General features: G+C 36.5%; 1 pseudogene across 1 annotated transcript in view; it reads left to right on the plus strand.

Moving 5' to 3' along the window:
* The window catches only part of LOC308510178 (large ribosomal subunit protein uL1-like), a 63772-nt pseudogene extending 46156 nt beyond the window's left edge, over window positions 1-17616 (plus strand). Inside the window, exon 2 of the transcript in view lies at window positions 17168-17616. The product of the transcript in view is annotated as a large ribosomal subunit protein uL1-like (transcript). The remainder of the gene's footprint in view (window positions 1-17167) is intronic.
* The last annotated feature ends 372 nt before the right edge of the window (window positions 17617-17988 follow it).

The following is a 17988-nucleotide window of genomic DNA, read 5'->3' on the forward strand; positions in this document are numbered from 1 at the left end:
TTGGGGAGGGGTGGTGATGGTGGTGGTAAGGACCTCAATACTTTATTTTATTTTTCTAAATTTGATTTTATTGTGGTAAGAGCACTTAGTATATGATCTATTCTCTTGACCCAATTTTAAATATAAAATACATTATTTTGATAATGTACAATGTTTGATATGTGTACAATGTTGCACAACAGATATCTAGAGCTTATTCACCTTGCTTAACAGCAACTTTATGCCCATTGATTAATAATTTCCATTCTTATAACACTGGCCCTGATCCTTTCCTATGGTCAATACTTATATATTTCACTTCATTTTTTCTTGTAAAGCCCCAAACTCGTTCAAATTTAAGGCCTTTGGATTTACTGAGTCTCAAGGCTACCATGCCCTTGCCTTAAATCTTAGCAGAGTAAAATTCTACTGTCATTAAGTCCAATTTAAATGTCACCTTCTCAGAGAGACCTTCTCAGCTCACTCAACATTAACTTCTGCATCATGTCACTCTATTTATTTTCTTCCTATCTGTTTGTTCTTTAATTCACTCACTCACTCATTCATTAATTTTATTTCTCAGGTTCTCCATTAGGGTGTAGGTGACAAAAAAGTGGGAAACTGTCTTTCAAGTTCACAACTACATACCTGAAGCCAAAAATACTTTCTGCTCCATAATAGGTACTTAATGAATACCTATTATGAATTAATATATATATGAATTAATATATATATATATATATATATATATATATATATATATATATATATATATATAATTAAAGTTTATTGGGGTGATAATTGTTAGCAAAGTTACATAGATTTCTGTGATACATCATCTATATATCACATTGTGTGCTCACTGCTCAGAGTCAGTTCTCTTTCTATCACCATATATTTGATTGTCTTTACCCTCATCTATCACCCCTGTCCCCCCTTACCCTCTGGTAACCACTAAACTATTGTCTGTGTCTATGAGTTTTGTTTCTTCATTTGTTTTTCTTGTTCTTTTGTTGTTTTCAGTTTTGTATGCCACATGTCAGTGAAATCATGTAGTTTTATACTTTTTATGTCTTATTTTGCTTAGCACTATAACCTCAAGATCCATCCATGTTGTTTCAAATGGCCTATTTCATCTTTTCTTATGGCAGAATAATATTCCATTGTGTTTATATACCACAATTTCTTTATCCAATCATCTATCGAAGAATACTTTGGTTGAGCTTATGAATGAGTAGATGAATGACAATAATTATAAGTCTTAATTATTTAGAGGCAAACTTTTTAAACTCCATTCTCTAAAATAAATATTTTGAAGTAAATTCTATAAGAAATCATATGCAATATCATTCTGCAAAAACCAAATGGAGCATTTTGTTTGGCAATTAAAAAATCAATGTAGAGTGAAAAAAATGATGAAATATTTAATAAGCCTAAAAGAAACAGGCCCATATCTATATACCAAAATTATATATGTATATATACACACACACACACACACACACATATATATATATATATCTTCTTTTATATCTTTAAAACAGATTAAAAATAAAAGCTCAATTATAGATTAAAATATGATATAAAATAAGCTTTAATTTAAATATTTTCTCTGCGTGTTATTTTCTCCACTAAGCAATTCTCTCTCTCTCTCTCTCTCTCTCTCTCTCTCTCTCTCTCTCTTTCTCTCTATCCCCTCTCTCTCTTTCAAAATCTAGGTTAGAGAACCATGTCCACGTCGTGTTAATTCCTCCTTTGGCTTAACTTTTCTTTAGTATATAATCCAATATTGTTAGGATAAACATAAGAGGGATTGTAATAACATGCAACTTTTAAGCAATTAACATATATTTTATTTAAATAACAATGGTTTTTAACACAATACACTATGATCACCAACGTGAATAATAAATTTGCAAATAGGTGCTACTTATATCAATACTTTTTAGGAATTCTGAGAGTCTTGACTCTGATTGAGTCAAGAGAATTCCATTGTTTGCATGACAGATAAAACCCACAATTTGTTAGTTTGAACCAATGCTTTGTAGTTCCCTTTTTACCTGTGAGCAGAAAACAAATTGACCTTTTAGCAGTCAACCTCATTATCTGTTGTAAACATTTCTATGGGCATAGTTCCTCACTGATAGTGACTGAGGTGCTTAGAAAGCCTATTAACTCTAAACCAATAGGGCACCACTTAATGAACTGCAGCAGTAACACTGCAAGTGGTTCCCCTGTGGACTGAAGATGTTTGCTTCCTTAGAAGCCTACATATACCAGGGAGGAATTTAGACACTTGTAAAAATACAGACAATGGAATCTGTATCTACATAAGCAATGTAAAGTCAAGACTTAAGGCACTTTTCCAGATCATTCTGAGCAGAAGAAAAATGTTTAGTAATTGAGAAAAACACAATTTCTCATTAAGAATTACTTGAGGGGTCTGATTTATGATTTATTTCTTAGTGAATTGCAGTATGAAAACCATAGTAGGTTCTCAATAAATATATGTTGAGTAAGTGGGTGATTTGAATAACTACATAAAGTATTCATATTATTTGACTTTTATATACCTTTGTTTACTTCTTTACGGTGCTCATTTTTATAAATAAGAAACTGATAAGGATGTGATAACTATTCATTGTTTTGTATTTAATTTTATAAATCAGTAAATCATGGCAATTTGTGTTATACATAAGGTTATTTGCTTTAATCTCACTTCATTTTTTTTAATGAATGTTTTGTAGGAGATTTGTGCAGTAAAAAATAAAGCAAATTAAGTATATTTTGAAAAATCTGCAGTTGCAATAAAAACAATTTTTATCCTGAGTTTTACAAAACAAATAGTGTTTCAAATTATGCTCCCAGGCATAAAAATCATATTCCTCAAAAAAATCGCTTTTCCACATCCAAAAAAAAATGTCAGGTTTGTTTTGTTTTTTCTTTTGTAAAATCTTTTTCATTTAAGGTATTATTTTAGTTTTTGAGGTTACAGATTTTTTTTTTTAATTAATTAATTTATTTATTAGTTTCAGGTGTACAAAACAAGGTAATACTTAGACGTTCATCATTTATATCCCTCATACTGTGAACCCCCCTCCCCCCATCCACTATCCCTCCGACCTCACACTGAACCATCACATTATATATATAAAATTATAGTTGGCATTCATTAATGTTTAGCTTCTGATGTACAATGCCATGATCAGGTATCCACAGTATCCCTGAGGTGGTCTCCCAAATAGGACGCATGTCCATCGGATACCCAACAAAATCTTTACAACATTATAGAATACCTTCCCCAAATTAATTTTCAAAAGAAAAACCCTGAGGCCATCTTGTGGTTACCAGCTGCTTCCAAATCCCTTCACCTTTCCCCTTATCCCCAACCCCCTCCCACACACCCATCTAACCACTCTCGGTTTTTTCTCTGCGTCCCCAAAACTGACTCTGATTAGTTCATTCACATAGTCTTTTCTTTAGATTCCATATATAAGTGAGATCATATGGTACTTGTCTTTCTCTTTCTGACTTATTTCACTTAACATAATGTTCTCTAGATCCATCCATGTTGCTGCAAATGATAAGATTTCTTTCTTCTTTATGGCTGCGTAATACTCCATTGTATAAATGTACCACAGCTTCTTAATCCAGTCATCTACCGATGGGCATTTTGGTTGTTTCCATATCTTGGCTATTGTGTAAAGTGCTGCAATAAACATAGGAGTGCATACAGATTTTTGAATTGGAGTTTTGGATTTCTCCGGGTAGATGCCTAGGAGTGGAATTACTGGATCATAGGGTAGTTCCATTTTCAGATTCCTGAGATACCTCCATACTGTTTTCCATAGTGGCTGTACTAATCTGCAGTCCCACCAACAGTGCACTAGCGTTCCCTTTTCTCCACATCCGCGCCAGCATTTGTTGTTTGTTGATTTATTGATAATAGCCATTTTGACTGGAGTGAGGTGGTATCTCATTGTGGTTTTTATTTGCATTTCTCTGATGGTTAGTGAGGTTGAGCATTTCTTCATATGTCTTCTTGCCTTCTGTATGTCCTTTTTAGAGAAATGTCTCCCCAAGTCCTCTGCCCATTTTTTAATTGGGTTGTTTGTTTTTTTGGAGTTGAGTTGAGTAAGTTTTTTATAGATTTGTGATATTAATCCCTTATCAGATATATCATTGGCAAATATCTTTTCCCATAGAGTAGGATCCCTTTTTGTTTTATTGATGGTTTCCTTTGCTGTGAAAAAACTTTTTAGTTTGATGTAATCCCACATGTTTATTTTTTCTCTTACTTCGCTCGCGCGAGGGGATATATCAGTGAAAATCTTACTCCGGGTAATGTCCATGAAGTTTCTTCCTATATTTTCTTCTAGATATTTTATGGTTTCAGATCTTACATTTAAGTCTTTAAGCCATTTTGAATTTGTTTTTGTATATGGTGTAAGGAGGTGGTCCAGCTTCATTTTCTTGCATGTGTCCGTCCAGGTTTCCCAACACCACTTATTGAACAGACTATCTTTACCCCATCGTACATTCTTGCTTCCATTGTCGTAGATTAGATGGGCATATAGGCATGGATTTACGTCTGGACTCTCTATTCTGTTCCATTGATCTATGTATCTATTTTTATGCCAGTACCATGTTGTTTTGATTACTGTAGCCTTGTAGTATAGTTTGAAATCAGGTATCGTTATACCTCCCACTTTGTTCTTATTTCTCAAGATTGCTGAGGCTATCCGGGGTCTTTTATGGTCCCATATAAATTTTAGGATTATATGTTCTATTTCTGTGAAAAACGTCGTTGGTAGTTTGATAGGAATTGCGTTGAATATGTATATTGCCTTAGGCAGTATGGACATTTTAACTATATTAATTCTTCCTATCCATGAACATGGAATGTGTTTCCATCTATTTATGTCTTCTTTCATTTCTTTCTTCAGTGTTGTATAATTTTCTGAGTACAGATCCTTTACATCTTTGTTTAGATTTATTCCCAGATATTTTATAGTCTTTGGAGCAATTGTAAATGGAATTGTTTTTTTAATTTCTCCTTCTGCTATTTTATCATTGGTATATACAAATGCAACTGATTTCCGAATATTAATTTTATATCCTGCTACTTTACTAAATTCATCTATCAGTTCTAATAGTTTCTTGGTGGAGTCTTTAGGGTTCTCTATATATAGTATCATATCATCTGCATATAATGATAATTTTACTTCCTCCTTACCAATTTGGATGCCTTTTATTTCTTTCTCTTGTCTGATTGCTGTGGCTAGAACTTCCAGCACTATGTTGAATAGAAGTGGAGAAAGTGGGCAACCTTGTCTTGTTCCTGATCTTAGGGGGAATGGTTTTAGCTTTTCCCCATTGAGTATGATGTTAGCTGTGGGTTTGTCATATATGGCCTTTATTATGTTAAGATATGATCCCTCTATTCCCACTTTCTTAAGGGTTTTTATCATAAAAGGTTGCTGTATTTTATCAAATGCTTTTTCTGCATCTATTGATATGATCATGTGATTTTTATTTTTCATTTTGTTAATGTGGTGTATCACATTAATTGATTTGCGGATGTTGAACCACCCCTGCATACCAGGGATGAATCCCACTTGATCATGGTGTATGATCTTTTTAATGTATTGCTGAGTTCTGTTTGCTAATAATTTGTTGAGAATTTTTGCATCTATGTTCATTAGAGATATCGGCCTGTAGTTTTCTTTCTTTGTGGTGTCTTTGTCTGCTTTTGGGATCAGGGTGATAGTGGCTTCGTAAAAAGTGTTTGGGAGTCTTCCTTCCTTCTGGATTTTTGGGAAGAGCTTGAGGAGAATAGGTGATAATTCTTTTTTGAACGTTTTGAAAAATTCACCTGTAAAGCCATCTGGTCCAGGGCTTTTGTTTGTTGGGAGATTATTGATTACTGATTCAATTTCCCTGGTGGTAATCAGACTGTTCAGGCTTTCTGTTTCTTCTTGAGTTAGCTTTGGAAGGTTGTGCGCCTCTAGAAAATTGTCCATTTCTTCAAGGTTGTCAAATTTGTTGGCATATAGTTGCTCATAGTAATTTCTTACAATTTTTTGTATTTCTGTGGTGTCTGTTGTCACTTCTCCTCTTTCATTTCTGATTTTATTAATTTGGGTCCTCTCTCTCCTTTTTTTAATGAGTCTGGCTAAAGGTTTGTCAATTTTGTTTATCTTCTCTAAGAACCAACTCTTGGATTCATTGATCTTTTGTATTGTTTTTCTGGTTTCTATTTCATTTATTTCTGCTCTGATCCTTATTATCTCCTTCCTTGTGCTCCCTTTGGGTTTATTTTGCTGTTCTTTTTCCAGATCCCTTAAGTGTGAAGATAAACTGTCAATTAGTGATGTTTCTTGTTTCTTTAGGTAGGCCTGCAGTGCTATGAACTTCCCTCTTAGGACTGCTTTCGCAGCATCCCATAGATTTTGGGTCGTTGTGTTCTCATTCTCATTTGTCTCAAGATATCTTTTGATTTCTTCTTTGATCTGCTGCTTGACCCATTCATTATTTAGCAACATGTTATTCAGCCTCCATGAATTGGTGTATCTTCCTGGTTTTTTTCCCCTGTAGTTCATTTCTAATTTCATAGCACTGTGGTCAGAGAAGACAATTGGTATGATTTCAATTTTCTTAAATTTATCGAGGCTTGTCTTGTGTCCTAACATATGATCTATTTTAGAAAATGTTCCATGAGCACTTGAGAAGAACGTGTATTCTGCAGCATTGGGGTGAAATGCTCGGAAAATATCAATTAAATCCAACTGCTCCAAAGTATCATTTAAGGCTGTTGTTTCCATATTGATTTTCTGTCTGGAGGACCTGTCCCTTGTTGTCAGAGGTGTGTTGAAGTCCCCTACTATGATAGTGTTTCTGTTGATCTCTGTCTTTATGTCCATCAGTACCTGTTTTATATATTTAGGTGCTCCTATGTTAGGTGCATAGATGTTTACTAGGGTTATGTCCTCTTGTCGGATTGATCCCTTTATTATTATATAGTGCCCATCTTTGTCTTTTAATATTTTTTTCATTTTAAAGTCTATTTTGTCAGATATAAGTATTGCAACTCCAGCTTTTTTTTTGCTTCCACTTGCATGAAATATGTTACTCCAACCCTTCACTTTCAGCCTGTGTGTGTCTTTTGATCTGAAATGAGTCTCTTGTATACAGCATATACAAGGGTCTTGTGTCCTTATCCACTCAGCCACCCTATGTCTCTTGATTGGAGCGTTTAATCCATTTACATTTAAAGTGATTATTGATAGGTACATAGTTATTGCCATTTTTAGATTTGTAGTAAATTGTTTTCATCTTTCTTCTATTTACAGAAGTCCTTTTAGTATTTCTTGCAATGCTGGCTTGGTTGTCATAAATTCTTTCAGTTTGTTCTTTTCTGGGAAGCTCTTTATCTCTCCATCAACTTTAAATGATAGCCTTGCTGGATAAAGCAATCTAGGTTGTAGGCCTTTGTGTTCCATCACTTTTAGTATCTCCTGCCACTCCCTCCTATCCTTCAATGTTTCTGTAGAAAAGTCATTTTATAGTCTTATGGGAGTTCCCTTGTATGTAACCTTCTGCCTTTCTCTTGCTGCTTTCAAGATTCTCTCTTTGTCTTTAAGCTTTGCCATTTTAACTATAATGTGTCTTGGTGTGGGCCTGTTTGGGTTTATCCTGGTTGGAACTCTCTGCACTTCCTGGGCTTGTATGTTGGTTTCCTTCATCAGGTTAGGGAAGTTTTCGGACATTATTACCTCAAATATGTTCTCAATCCCTTGCTTCTTCTCTTCGCCTTCTGGTATTCCTATGATGCGCATGTTGTTGCGCTTGATGTTATCCCAGAGGTCTCTTAACCCATCTTCATTGTTTTTTATTCTTTTTTCTTTCTGTTGTTCAGTTTGAGTGATCTCTGCTAACTTGTCTTCTAAGTCGCTGATTCGATCCTCTGCTTCATCTAACCTGCTGGTCATTCCTTCAAGTGAGTTCTTAATTTCGGTAATTGTGTTTTTTAGTTCTAGCTGGTTGTTCGTTAAGATTTCTACATCCTTTTTTAGCTCTAACTGGTTGTTCTTTATGATTTCTATATCCTTCTTTATGTCTTCTCTAAGCTCCTTAAACATTCTTATCACCAGTGTTCTGAACTCTGTCTCTGACATGTTGGTTACCTCTGCTTCATTTGGTTCCAGTTGTGGAGGTTTCTTCTGTTCTTTTATTTGGGACATGTTTCTTTGTCTCCCCATTCTGACTGACTCTCTGTGTTTGCTTTGATGTATTAGGAAGATCCCCTAGAGCTCTTAGTTCTTGCTGGGTTATCTTATGTAGTATGTGTCTTTTATATTTGACTTGGACTACTTCGTTCTTCTCTGCATGTGCTCCACAGGTGGCTCGTGTGTTTAGTATATCGTCCTGTTCAAGAAGAACTTTGATTGCTTTTTGCTTGTGAGTAGGTCGGCTTAACTCCTAGGCCGCCTAGTTGTGAAACTTGGCTCTGCTCACCACAGGGTGTTCTGCTGGGTGAGGGTTGGCCACTTAAATGAGGTTTGGCCTCCATGGGCTCTTGTGCCTTCAGAGAATTCCCTCTGGGTGTGTGACTTGTAGGTCAAACTCGGTAGTACTCTGGTTTGGTCCAGAGTTGGCTTCTGGAAAATGTTGAATCTTGTGCCTCTTAAGCTGGGCCCTGGTAGGGCAGTTTCAGCACAAATCAAGTTACCAAGTACAACAACAACAACAACAAAGAAAACAAATCAAGTACATTCACATGTAAAATACAACCAACAATCCCCCCTCAACATAGGCAAAGATATCAAAGCAATAATGACAGAACAAAGCAAATCACTACAAGCAGAAAAAAAAAAAAAAAAAAAAAAAAAGTACCAAGCAAAGCGAAACAGAAAGCAGGACCAGTCTTGGCTTAAGCCCACCAGGTAATCTCCAGGTTGTCCTCTGCTGTGCCAAAGAGTTCCCTGCCTATTGCGCAGGCAGCGCTGGTCACCTGGTGCCCAGAGTGAATTTGGGAGTGTAGATTTAAATGCGAGGGGCTGAGGGGTCTGGATGACAGTTTTCAGAGAGACCATGCAGTTTCTGTCCTTTCCTGCACAAATGCACGCTGAGAGTAGCTCCACCAGCCCTGTGGTCAGTATTCCTGAGTCTTAGGGCCCTCCTTCCATGGGTGACTTGTAGGTCAAACCCGGTAGTACTCTGGTTCGGTCCAGAGTTGGCTTCTGGATATGTTGAATCTTGTGCCTCTTAATCTGGGCCCTGGTAGGGCAGTTTCAGCACAAATAAAGTTACCAAGTACAACAACAACAACAACAACAACAACAACAAGGAAAACAAATCAAGTACATTCACATGTAAAATACAACCGACAATCCCCACTCAACATAGACAAAGATATCAAAGAAATAAAGACAGAACAAAGCAAATCACAACAAGCAAAGAAAAGAAAAAAAAAAGAAGAGAAAGAAAAAAAAAAAGAAAAAGAAAAGAAAGGAAAAAAGAGAAAAACAAAGCAAAACAACACAAAACAAAAGCAAAAAAACAAAAAAGCAAAACAAAACAAACAAACAAACAAACAACAACAACAAAAAAAAATCACCAAGCAAAGCAAAACAGAAAGCAGCACCAGTCTTGGCTTAAGCCCACCAGGTAATCTCCGGGTTGTCCTCCGCTGTGCCAAAGAGTTCCCTGCCTAGTGCAGAGGCAGCGCTAGTCACCTGGTGCCCAGAGTGAATTTGGGAGTGTAGATTTAAATGCGAGGGGCTGAGGGAACTGGATGACAGTTTTCAGAGAGACCATGCAGTTTCTGTTCTTTCCTGCACAAATGCACACTGAGAGTAGCTCCACCAGCCCTGTGCCCAATACTCCTGAGTCTTAGGGCCCTCCTTCCGTGGGTGACTTGTAGGTCAAACCCGGTAGTACTCTGGTTTGGTCCAGAGTTGGCTTCTGGATATGTTGAATCTTGTGCCTCTTAAGCTGGGCCCTGGTAGGGCAGTTTCAGCACAAATAAAGTTAGCAAGTACAACAACAACAACAACAACAAAGAAAACAAATCAAGTACATTCACAAATAAAATACAACCGACAATCCCCACTCAACATAGGCAAAGATATCAAAGAAATAAAGACAGAACAAAGCAAATCACAACAAGCAGAAAAAAGAAAAAAAAAGAAGAGAAAGAAAGAAAAAAAATAAAATAAAATAAAAAAATAAAAAATAAAAAGTAAAAAAAAAAAATAAATAAATAAAGACCACCAAGCAAACAAAACAGAAAGCAGCACCAGTCTTGGCTTAAGCCCACCAGGTGATCTCCAGGTTGTCCTCCGCTGTGCCAAAGAGTTCCCTGCCTAGTGCGCAGGCATCGCTAGTCACCTGGTGCCCAGAGTGAATTTGGGAGTGTAGATTTAAATGCGAGGGGCTGAGGGGTCTGGATGACAGTTTTCAGAGAGACCATGCAGTTTCTGTCCTTTCCTGCACAAATGCACGCTGAGAGTAGCTCCAACAGCCCTGTGCCCAGTACTCCTGAGTCTTAGGGCCCTCCTTCCAAGGATGAGTGGGAGGGGGCGGGCGGGAGATCTCTAAGCTGCTGAGAGCCGGGAGCTGCGACTGCCGCTTACTGCTGAACTCAGGGATTGCTTCCGCGGTTGCCCTTGCCCCGCCGCAGGCCAGCCAGAAAGGGTGGGGCCTGGGGATGGAGGGGTCTCCTCCCTCCCAGGCCAGCCACTCACACTCCTCCCGCAGGCCTGAAAAGGTGGTGGCTGGGGGTGTGGGAGTCTCCTCTCTCCTCGTCCAGCGAAAATCCCCTCCTCCCAGCCTCTTCCGAAGGTCAGAGCCGGCTGCCAATCTTCCCAGCGCCTGAGCGCAGACACCCCTCTGTAATCTGACACTGTTTCTCAGTTAGGGGTAGTTTAAGTCTCTGGAAGGGCGGGGGGAGGATTCGAAAAGCGCTGTGAGGGGCCCAGGTGTGGCGTCTCAGTTCTTTGTCTGCCCTAGGGCCCACGAGCTGCCCGCCCCGGCGGGAGCGATCAACTGTGGGACGCAGGGAAAGAGCTCACCTCCTGGACCCTACGCTCTCCGCCACACCCTGGGCTCCCGTGGGACTCTAGAGCCCCGGGTGCTGCCCTCCACTTTTTCTGTGGGCACGCTCCTCCCCCCCGCTCGCCCACCTAGTGCACCTCAAAGCAAACCTTCCACGAGCCTCCGTCCGACCTGGGAGCCGTGCAGTGCAGCCGTTGCTGCACGGCCTGTGCTCCGCTTCCAGGAGTCTGCGCTCCGTAGTCCCGGCGCCGCAGGCCTCGGCTCCGCGTGGGTGGGGGTGGGGGGGCGCGCTTCCACTTCGCTGTCCCGCCTCCTCCCCTGCTTGTAATCCGCGCACACCTTCAGGCAAATTCCTCCACGAGTCTCCCCGCTGTTCTGCGTGTTCTATATCTCCCTGTGTCTTTAGAGCTGCAGTTTACCGCCGCAGCCGCCGCAGCCGCCGCCGCCGGCTTGATTCCACCGCACGACCGCGCGTTTCCTCCGAGATTACAGATTTGATACACAAAATCCAAATTCATTCTGTTGCTTTACTTGCTATGTTAGTTTTCAATGTAACTATATTTTAAGTTCTTCTCCTCTGTATCATCCTATACTGAATGTTTTAATATATAATAATAACATTTCTCATATAACTATTTTTGCTTTGATTATTTATACTGTCTTACTCTTGTGCTAATTTTCAATAAGAAAAAAAAAGATACTTAACAGAGTAATTTCTACATTAAATAATTAGAATCCTATGACAAATCTATTGTACATAAGTTTATAACATATGCCAGTCATTAATTATGTTGTTTTAGCTACAGAATTATAGGAGGTTGATGTCTTCAAATAGCTGATAATTACTCCTGGCTCTTGTCTAGTAGTATAATTTATAAGATTATCTCCTCCCACAAATGAAATTTGATTATTTTCTTGACTGTCTTACAGGTATTAAGTAAATTAAGAATCATGTGTATTTAGAAGACTATTAGATTTTTTTTTTCATTTTACCTTAAGAGAGGTCCTCTTGCATACCCAAGGAAAGCATAATATATCAAAATCTAAAGAACTTTTAGAAACTTTTTGTACATGTTAACTGATGTGTTTGCAAGTATGTCCCTTGGCACAATAGTTTTTATATGTTGCTGTTATTAACAAAAAGTATAATGCTCAATTCAATGGTACTGATGTTACAAAAAAAGCATTTTAGTAGAACTTTATTGAACACTTTCTAAAAGTACTAAAATTCTAAATAAATACATTTTACAAAATACAGTTCCTTTGCTTATGTTCTTATTAACATTAATTAATTTAAAAGAAATTTAGCAATTCATTCCGTTAGATTGTTACAATATTAGAAAATATCCTCCCTATTCTGGTTTGTAAATATTGTGTGATTCTACACTTTAGGTGAATTCAAATGAATTAATCTTTGTTTGAGAGTTTTGTATTAATGCACTTCTGTGAATATTTTAATATAAAATTCTCCACTAACACACAAAAAAATCACAGGTTAAAAAAAGCATTAATACAGGTCTGCTGAGAGGTTATGAATATGCAATTGTAATTCCAGAGATACTTTGAGTTTTATTTCAGGCAATCAGTTTATTGAAGTAAAGACTATTACACGTTATCAGTCTGTGCATGTGGGACTACAACCATAATTCTTTTTTGAAAACTCAAGAATTTCATGGGGTTAGCATTTGAATAGGAGACAACTATTTCTGTTTTGCTTAAAAATGAAACCAGCTAGGATAGATCCAAAGACTAATATTCTACTTTGAAACTACTTTTGTGTCTCCTTAACACACAAAAGGTATGTGATCAAAGGTGGCACAATTATATAGTATCAAGTGTTATTTATGTAAAATAAATCATCTTAAAAAAATATTTGCAATGTATGTAAAAGTTATTTGAAAATTGAAAAGCACTATACAAATAAAAGGTGATATTAAACATTGAATATACTTGTAAACACAAATGTGATGATATTTTAAGATATATTTATATTTATTTCAGAAGCCCTCAACAATGATTATCTATTTTACATGTATTGTTGGACTGAGGCAAGCAATTTTACTCATAACTAAATGTATTTTTACTAATATTTGTAACCTATGATTTAATATATTTAAATACTCATGTAACTATATATACCTCTTCAAAGAGCAAGAATCCCAGAATTACTGGTCTTTGACATTTACTCCTCAGACTTTATAAGCTCTGAAACACCTTTTCCCTAGAATCATGTTGCCATGGTGATGATTTTAATAATTTTGTACACAAAGAATTTAAGGCACATTCATTTCAGTGGAATTGTAGAATTACTTAAAATATGATTGGAATCTAGAAACAATTTGATGGACCAATATTCTCCAATATTCTCCATTTTTTATGACAAGGTGTGATGTTACAATTTACTTCTAAATGATGATGTTCATACAAGACCTAGTTTCAGGTTTCAATTCCATTGATTTCAATTTTAAACTATTTGGTTCCCAGGTGACACCATTATACAATGAGGCAACTTACAAATTTTGTCCTGGATTTATGCAGGACAAATGTTTAATACAACTTAGTCTTATAAATCATGTGTAGAATTTTCCGTGGATATATCAAAGCACAAAAACTTTCACCTAAATTAGAATGAAGACCTTCTAAAGTTTTATTTTGAAATATGACAATTGGGCCCAATCTTCTCCCTTATCACTTTGCCAAACTTTGTATATAGCTCATTGAAATAACAACAACAACAAAATCAAATCTTATTCTGTGCCATATGAGTGAAACCAAAAACATTTAAAATCACGAGGAGTCCTCTCCTTTGGAGATAAGAGGAGGTTTCAGAAATTAACCTACCATTTTTTTTAAAGGACAGAAAATAATAAAATATTTTGTAGTTTTTCTTGCTTGTTTGTTTTTAGATATGATAATTTTGGATAAGTGAATATTTTGTGATTCACAATTAGATAGTAAATAAATAACGCTTTCCCTATAATATTACATTTAATTATTTAATTTAAAATTATTTCTTTAGTGAAATTATTTTCTATTTTTTCATTTTAATTATTTTGTTTATTTCATAAAGCAGATTTGTTTTTGTGAATTATATACACTCATAAATTGTGTAAAATATAAATAGTTAACATTGAAGTAACTGGATTTGCCACACTCAGTAAATCCAGGTTCTATGTCTATATTTAGATTTTTTTTCACTTTCCTCCCTCTCTGCCCAAACTAAATTTTTTTATAATAATTCTTTAAAATGTGTTCTCTTTTTTGTAGAATAAAGGTCATTCCTAAGAAAACTCTTAAAATAATACATGATATAATGCAAATTTTCCAAGATGATTTTCTTTTGAATTATATATGCTTACCTTGAGAAAATTTCCATTTTTTCATTACAGAAACCTCTCAAGAGAGGCAAAATAACAGCGTTTACTGGCAAGTCTGAATTAATTATAAAGAAGGTAGATGAATATGATAGAAGCATAAAGAAACCTGTAAAATTTAATTTTCCCCCAAATCCCAAGCATTACAAAGCAATTACATTGAAGAATATTTTCTGTATACTTCCATTACAAAGTCAAAAAAGAAAAGTGTAACTGCAATGATAAGAAATAAGGCTTAGGCTTCTGCTTCCAGCAGTGATAAAATTTCCCTCCCCCCACAAAATTTTAAATGATTTTTATCATATGAAGCTTTAAAGGTTTTGAATTTTGAGTAAATAAGAAAATGCCAGTTATTTCAGAGTTTGTATTTGACCAAATGTTCATTGATTAAATTATTGTAAGATGTATTTCATACTTGCCTGCTAAGTCTCTCGAAATGTAACATCTATTCAGAAAGTTTCTTTGAACTTCTTAAGTAAATGATTTCTTATATAACAACAGTAAAACCTCTGGGAAGGAACCTAATATAAGTGCTGTGTCTGCAGTTTTAGCTTATTGCACAGAACTTGTTCTCTTCTCCACATACTATTTAACAATTTTAATTTTCAGATTGTATAATGCTATAACTGTTAGGAGCCTTGAGCCTTTCTGCAACATTTAATAAATTAGGATTACCGACCATTTTTTGGGAAAAAAAATAGTGAAGAAAAAAACTCTTAATTGATACTGAGTGCTGTTTGCCTCTTGTTTTTTCTCTGGGATGAGCACAAGATGGTGTCTGTCCAAAATGTGTTTATGGATTCTGAAATCCACTTCAAAACTTCTTGAGCTACAAGCATGTTTGTGAGTTGTTGGTTATGTAGAATTCAAATTATTAGTGAACATACCATTTGTCAAAGAGGATAAATGGAACCACTGGGATGGCCCAACATAGCATTCTGGGTTTGTTATCATCATTGCTGTTAAGTATTCAGCAGAGTTGGATCCTAAGGAAACAGAAGAATTGGCAATTGCAGTTCAGCATGAAACTATGCAGAAGAATGTTATACCTAGAGTAAGTATAGTTTTTTGACACAGGAAGTGAAAGGATTTAATTTGGTGAATGCAAGGCAGTAAAAGGAGAAAGAAGTGAAATCGAGGGTTCAAAAGGGCTTGCTTCTGCTTGTTATTTACTGTTTACCTCAGACAAGACATTTGCCTTTTCTAAAGCTACGTTGATAGTAAAATGGGAAAATAGCTACCTGCGTTCCTCACAAGCTAGTTCTGATAGTTAAAATAAGAACACATAGATGCAAGAGTAACATTTGCAAGATATTTCAAATGGGAACTATGGGGTGTTTTTGTTTGTTTGTTTTTTGGTTTTTGTACATTTAATTCTGGCATATTTGGCCTGTAATTAGCAGATCTTTTCTAAGACTGTGTATAGAATGCTCTGATCTTCCATGGTCCCTCAGTTGAATTATGTCATAACAAACTAAATTATCTCCATCATCCACTCTGCGCTTTCTCCAACCCATTGCCCACATTGCAGGCAAAGTAATCTTTACAAATATTGTGATGGCACTTAACCCTGCTTAAATTCTTATATTGCTTGGCATGACCAGTAAAGCTCTGTGTAATCTGGTCCCTGTTATCGTCTTGAGCTTCATCACGTATCGCTCCCTGATTTAATAAACTCTAGCACAGTGGCATTTTGGTTCCTCAGACTTAACCATGTTCTCTTCCACCTCCTTTCCCAGAAAGACCTTCATACCCCAGCAATGCTTCCATTTTAATATTCAGCTACTATTTAGCCTTACACTATTGCTGAGGTGTTACTTCCTCAGAAAGCTTTCTCTGACCCTCTTGTCTAGCTTGGACTTTTTTATAATGCATTCATTGAGTCTGGTGATTTTTTCCCCTCCAGAACATTTATCTTGATTTATCATTATATAGCCATTTTAGTGGTTATTCCACTAACATCTGTCTCCATTACCAGACTGTAAACTCCTTGAGAACAAGATTCTATTTTCTGTTTATTGTGAATCTGCAAAATATCTGATAAATTACGGGGGGGGTCAATAACTTTATATTTCTATGAAATTATCCTAAATATATGTGATGCTATTTTATTAGCTGATACTAATTGACAACTTGCTTGTTTCCAGATGATAAACATTAAAAGTGGACCTATCCCTGGGTCAGGCTAGAACCCAGGTGATAGGAGAAGCACAAGTATGAGGACAGTAACATGCAGTAATGGTCATCCAAAACACTGCAAAAATCCCCAAAAGAGGGAGCAAGTTGAAGAGGAAAGATGTTAGAAAGCAGCAGTCTGTCCATGTTTGAGAGATTTAGGAAAGAGTAGCAGAGGCAAAGCTATGGGTTTAGGGGAGAATCAGATGGAGACCCCATAACTGGAACTGGACTGAGTGAAAAGATGGCATTAGAAAAAAGAAGGCAATTAACCATTTCTATAAATATACCAGCAACAAAGTGGATTGTATGAGGAATCAAGTGAGCTATTCAATAGGATTTACTAAAGATCAATCTAATTAAGGCAAAGAAGAATACCTGAAGCCTAAAAAGTTGATCTTGCTGAAGACAAAGATAAATCCATAGAGTAGCAGATGATAAAATAAAAGGTCACCCTGGGTCTTAAAACAAGAGGGAACACATAGGGTGGCCTTGGCCGAGCGCACTGGCTAGTTTGAGAAGCGAGACTAGCTGTTGTTGAATGTGGACACTCTGGGCTTAAATCCATTCCCTGCTCCAAGTTCTTGTTATATGCTCGGGGGGGGGGGGGGCAGCAGCACTATTATGAGGCCAACACTGAAGCACTGAGAAAACTCAACAAGAGTCAAAAACTGGTCAAAAAGCTAGCCAAGAGGTATGATACATTTTTGGGTTCAGAGTCTCTGATCAAGCAGATCCAGGAATCCTGGGTCCAGGCCTGAATAAGGACAGGGTATTCCCTTCTTTTCTGACTCACAATGAAAACATGGCAGCCAAAGTCCATGAAGTGAAATCTACCATCAAGTTCCAGGTGAAGAAGGTGCTGTGTCTGGCAGTGGCTGTTGGACATGTGAAAATGACAGACAATGAGCTAGTGTATAATATCCACTTAACTGTCAATTTCCTAGTGTCATTGCTCAGAAAGAACTGGCAGACTATCCGGGTATTATCTATCAAGAGCACCATGGGAAAGCCCCAGCGCCTGTACTGAGGCACAGCTTAATAAACCGTAATGCTACCAAGAAGTTAAATAAATAAATAAATAAATAAATAAATAAATAAATAAATGGTAAGAAGTCATGGATATTTTTACATGAATAAGAATTTATTCTTAATGTGAAAACATTTCAATTAATATAAAATGTGCAATGATTGCTCTGTGTCTGTACTAGCAGAGTGCATAATGAAAATAGGTCTCAAAACACTATGGGGAGGAGATACAAAAGAACTAAAGATAAATTAGGGTTTGGCAGAAAAACCGAAAACATAATTCAGGGGAAAAAAGAAGTAAAAAGAAATTATTTCTCTTATAGGGAATTTGAAAATATTCTTTAAATCCAGTTAACAACCAGGCTTTCGACCA

This window comes from Rhinolophus hipposideros, assembly GCF_964194185.1.
Source record: "Rhinolophus hipposideros genome assembly, chromosome: 2".
Taxonomy (NCBI): domain Eukaryota; kingdom Metazoa; phylum Chordata; class Mammalia; order Chiroptera; family Rhinolophidae; genus Rhinolophus; species Rhinolophus hipposideros.